Genomic DNA, 5,489 nt, shown 5'->3' with positions numbered 1-5,489 from the left:
GTCCAATTTTTTCCTGTTTTAATTGAAAGGGAGGGAAGCTTGACAAAGCTTACTTATGTGGAATATCACTACCACAGAGGACCTGGGCAGTGTCCTTGGGAAGTAACCCTGGGGAAATGGTTACAAGGAAGACAGAAACTTACTGCAAGTAGTTCGCTGATAAAAATACTGTTTCCTTTGGGAAGCTCAGGAAAAATACCAATTATGCTTTGGTATTATAGTTTTGAAAATTAACCTAAAAAAGATGAAGTGTTACTCCATGATCAGTTTCAACAGACAGCGGGAGGAGAAATGGAAATAAAGATTATCTGATTCCAGAAATTAAAGAAACAATCATAAAGCAATCCTTTGTGCTATAAGGGAGAAAAATAGAAATAGATAAATAGAAAGAAAAATAAGTATTTCCTCATTTCACAAACTTAATTCTGATGTAAACCAATTCCCTTTGTTACTTTCTCACATACTTCTTTAGGATCTCTCTCTCTCTCTCTCTTTCTCCTTTTTCCTTTTGCTTTCTGCAATTTTGAAGAGTCTAGAGCTTGTTTGCTTTATTGCTAGTTATGCAATACAATACTATCCTTTAGTTTTGTAGATCCTTTACGCTATCTTTGAGACAGAATTAAACCCTATCAAGTTAAAATTCATTAATTGTGATGCGCTTTCAAAGTAATCAAAATGTTTTAAAGAAAAAACGATATTTTACACTCAGTATGCTTTAAAAATATAACAACACACAGTTCTCCATATCATTTTCTCTGCATTTTTGTTTTATTTGTATTTATCTATTTGGTTACTTATTTTTTATTCATTAAGTTTTTGGTACATTTTAGGTATACAGTATGATCACATTCATCTTGGGGATTCTGTACCTCTACATGAGATATCTTGGTTTTTGTTTTTTCCCACTTCCCTTCTGTCCCTCATCTCTATAATGTAACTTTGACTTAAATATTATTTGTATTTTTAGGCTAAAAGTTTTTCTAAATCTCTTTGGCCCATTAGCAGTTATACAGGGGATCATGTGCACACTTTCCTTTCCTTTATACATACAGAGCTTGAGATTTGAAACTTTTATTACCTTTAGGATGGACATTTTCTAATTCTCAAAGACATATAAGAGATGGCCAGAAAAATTCTGCGTGCATTTCCCTCATGCTAAGCTCCATTTAATTTTTTTCTTCAGCTGAGTGACATCTTGTGTAACGTTAAATAGCTTTTCTTGTATGTGAAGAACCGTGAAAGGACTGAAATTTTACCATCCTTGCAAGCTACAGTATCATCCATTTATCATTTAGCATAAATGGACACAAGACTCCTGAGTAAGAGACAAGGGACAGAATATTGCTCAGAGCAGTTGCAGCGGCCACAGCCACTAGGGTGACAGCTGCCTGAGCTCCAGTCCCACAGGGTCACACAGAGGGTCAGCTGACACCTGCACATGAGGAGAGGAACTCTGGCCTTCAAAGTCCAGGTTGTTCACCATGTTCTCCTTTGCTCCTCAGAGGCACTGTCTCGTTCTCTCCCAAGGCTGACCACTATACAAACATTCTTAGAGACAGTCCAGACAAAGGACAGCTGGTGGCCTGCTCACAAAATATGAAGAAACACAAGCAGTGTCTATCATTCATGGGTAAGTGTCACCCAGCACAATTCACCCATCATTTCTATATCTGGACCTCTGACAAATTATCCTAAAAGCATGTCACCTTGTCAGCCAAGCTGATTACCTGATAGACATTGTAGCAAATCTTTTTGATTTGTCTTATAAGTTATTTAATTAAATTTATTGCTAACAAGATTCTAAGAAAAAGGATGAAACCAACCTACAATATTGATCCTAGCCATGCTACTAGGATCCCTGAACTAAAGGGCTGAATGAATCCTGTAAACTATCAGGGATAGTTACAAAGCCTTAGAAAGCCAGGTGGGTTTCTTTTTCTTTATTTTTAATTAATTTGGTAGAGCTTTGGAGTCTTCTATGTAAAGTATCATGTCAACCAAAAATAATAATTTAACTTCTTCCTTTCCTGTTCATATGTTTTTCATTTCTTTCTTTAGTGTAACTGCTCTGACTAATGTTTCCAGAACTATATGGAATAAGACTGGTGATTGTGGACATCCTTGTCTTGTTCCTGATTTTGGAGTGAAAACTTTCAGGTTTTAACCATCTAGTCTGATGTTGGTTGTTGGTTTGTCATAGATGGCTTTTATTGGATTGAGATAGAAACCATTTATTCTAATTTTTTGTAGAGTTTTTATCATGAATGGGTGTTGGACTTTGTCAAATGTTTTTTCTGCATCTATTGAGATGATCATATGGTTTTTGTCCTTGGCTCTGTAACTATGATGTACTACATTTATTTATTTGCATATTTGGAACCATTGATTTGCATATGATTTTTCACCCCTGGGATAAATCCAACTCAGTCAGGTGTGATGTGTGATCTTTTTGATGATTTCCTGCATTCTGTTTGCCAGTATCTTGTTGAGGATTTTTGTGTCTATGTTCATTAGAGAGTTTTACCTGTAGCTCTCTGTTTTGGTTGGATCCTTCTCTGGTTTTGGTATCAGAGTAAGGCTTGCTTCCAGGAATGAGCTTGGGAACATTTCTTTCCTTCAATTTCATTAAAGAGTTTGAGAAACAGTGGTGTTAGGTCTCCTCTAAATTTTTTCAGAATTCAGTAGAGTTCTCAGAACCTGGCCTTTTCTTTCTTGGCAGGTTTTTAATTACATCTTCAATTTCATTGACTGATATTGGGTTATTTAGAATCTTTATATCTTCTTGATTCAGCTTTGGTAATAGAATCTTTTTGTTTTATGGTGCTGGGAATTGAATCCAGGGCTTTACAACATGCTAGGCAAGTGTTGTACCACTGATCCACACCCTCAGCAGATTAAAACATGCAAATAAACATATGTGTCCTAGAACTGGAGGGAATGTGGACTGTGAGAATTTAAGAAGCCCTCGATAAAGACAGCAATAAAACCGCAGCAATTCAAGGATGAAAGGGAATTAGAATAATCTCAGCCAAATGTACTTCACACCATTTTCTCTTTTTCTTCACAACTCTCAATATAAATGCCTTTTTAGCCAAAATAACACATGATGGCATTTCAAATAACTGCATTTTAAAGAGGTTTTGAAAAGATTCTAAAATCATTTAAAATCTAGGGCGGTTAAGGATTCTTCTGGATCTATGTTTGAATCTTCAATATTATTCATGACATTCTCAACTTTTACATGATGGTGCCAGAGATAGAAATCTGTTATTAAGAAGAGGGTTCTGTTCTCCACCAATAGAAGTGTAGTCAATGAAGAATAGTGTCTCTCCTTCATTCATAATCCACGAATAAATGCAAAACAGTATTCTTTTAAAAATAAAACATACAATCCATAATACTAGAGATATATTTATACTACCATTCACGCATTATACTTGCATGATGAAATGCACTTTTTATATATCAATTCCTTAGAAGGATGAAAGGAAATGTTTGCATTACCACAGATTACACAGATATTCTTTGATTGTATGAGCACACACATGGATAGTGAAACCAGAATACTAGACGTTTTTGCATCCTAAAAACAAATTTCATTTTTACAATATGATATAATTGCATTTTGCTTTTTTAAAGCCAGTGATTTCTTTCATTAGAAGCAACTATAATGAATCTTTCCATATTGGATGCTATGCTAAACCCAAAGTAGTTCCAAGAAACAGAGCTCTACTTAGGAATACTGAAAGTTAATTCCTCATTTCCTAATTTAATTTTGTCTTTGAAATTATAAGATGTTTTATAAATGGCCTTTTAAGTAGAAATTAAAAAATCTATAATGTGTAGATTGAAAAATATCTTCCTAAAAGACATCCATATCTTACTCCTTGGCACTCATAAATGTTATATGATATCTTCCCCATCCTCCCAAAATAGTCTTTGCAGACTCAAATTAAGGATCTTGAGGTGGGGAGGTAATCCTGGGTTACCTGGGTTGACACTAAATGCAATTGTATGTGTCCTTATTAAAGGGAAGCAGCGGCGGGTTGCAAGTGTGACCCACACACCCTGAGAAGGGAAGAGGGAGAGGAGAAAAGGAGACTTTAATACCCTGACCCTGAAGACTGCAGCAAAGTAGACAAAAGCCAAGGAACCTTGGAATCCACCGGAAACCAGCAGAGACAAGGGGTGGTTCTCTCCCAGAGCCTCAGGAGGGAGTGTGGCCTGCCTGACATTTTGACCTTGCCCTGTTGGTACTGGTTTTGGAATTCTGATCTCCAGAGTCATGAGAGAATACATCTCTGTTGTCAAGCAGCAAGTTTGATGGAGCAGCTACAGGAAATAATTTATGTACACATTGAGCTTTTAAGGAAAACAAAACTTCATGGGCACATTCTGCTAGAAGTTAGACACGTGGAGTAGGCATCTTGCTACCCACCCTAGTCTTACTTTTAAAGGCAGACTCACTGGCACTGGGCAGCCTCGTAAGGGGCGAATGACAGGGCCCTGAGGAGGAGCGAGGCTGCCTGAGAGGTTCCGAAATGTCACAGCTGCTCTGATTCTGACATTGGTCTCGCCACTCACAGATGTTCATCCAGCATCTGTCACAGGGCTGTTCCCCACTCAGGACACTCAGTGTGGATGGATGATCACAGAGAACAGGCCACATCCCTGCTGTGCTGGAGTCTGTGTAATAAATAAACAAGAATAATTATTAATGTTTTCAATAGTGACAGCACCATGGAGAATGAAAGGGGGACAGGACAGAGGGCTGTGGGCAGGTGAGACCGACACAGATCGGCATTGCTGCTGGAAGTGGGTGGGTTTTGGAGGATCCGATGAGGTGAAGACAGACTTTCCCCATGAAGGTTCGGGGGCGACCATTGCAGAAACAGGTGACAATAAGGGCAAAGGGCCTGCAGGGCATATGTTTGACTCCTCATATGTCTGGGGCACATGGGGTAATATGGAGAGCATGAGATAGGGCAGAGGGAATCTGCTCATGATTACTGCATCCCCTTCTTCTGAATGTCTGAGGGCGGATTGGCCAGAAGTACGCACGGGATGGATGTGCAGATAAGAGACTTTGGAGCAGCACACCCAAAACTTCCCAGAATGCGTGGTTAGAAATCAAAAGAGGCTGCGGGGCCACAAGTCCCTGCAGGAACAAAATGCATTGCCTTGAGAATGAATGTTCTGGCCTTTGTCATTCAAATTTATAATTTAAATTAGTCCCAAAGTCAGTCCTTTCACAGACCACCCTGACTGTCCCTGTTCTTCCCTTGTCCCCAACATAAGTTCCTGTCAAGATGCCCTTAGTTTTTCTTTTATCCTTGCTTCCTGGTTCTATCAATAAAAGTCCACAGAGGCTTCGATTCAGGTCTGTTTTTATGAGACTCTTTCACCCAGAGGGTCTCTGCCAGGGGCATCCCTCCAGGCCTCCTTGGAGTTTGAAGTGGACAGGACTCCAAGCATCTTTCATCCTTTGT

The 5,489-nt window shown here is 38.7% G+C and overlaps 1 long non-coding RNA gene across 1 annotated transcript in view; it reads left to right on the top strand.

Annotated features, from left to right (window-relative positions):
- Positions 1-4,324, top strand: part of LOC104854449 — a 24,592-nt gene extending 20,268 nt beyond the window's left edge. Inside the window, exon 3 of the long non-coding RNA XR_778108.3 lies at positions 4,032-4,324. This is a non-coding gene — a long non-coding RNA (uncharacterized LOC104854449). The remainder of the gene's footprint in view (positions 1-4,031) is intronic.
- Positions 4,325-5,489: the final 1,165 nt, after the last annotated feature.

Source organism: Fukomys damarensis, unplaced genomic scaffold (genome assembly GCF_012274545.1).
Source record: "Fukomys damarensis isolate Sample0158 unplaced genomic scaffold, DMR_v1.0_HiC HiC_scaffold_7, whole genome shotgun sequence".
Lineage (NCBI taxonomy): Eukaryota > Metazoa > Chordata > Mammalia > Rodentia > Bathyergidae > Fukomys > Fukomys damarensis.
The sequence above is the reverse complement of the archived record's forward strand: the minus strand, read 5'-3'. Positions and strand labels throughout refer to the sequence as shown.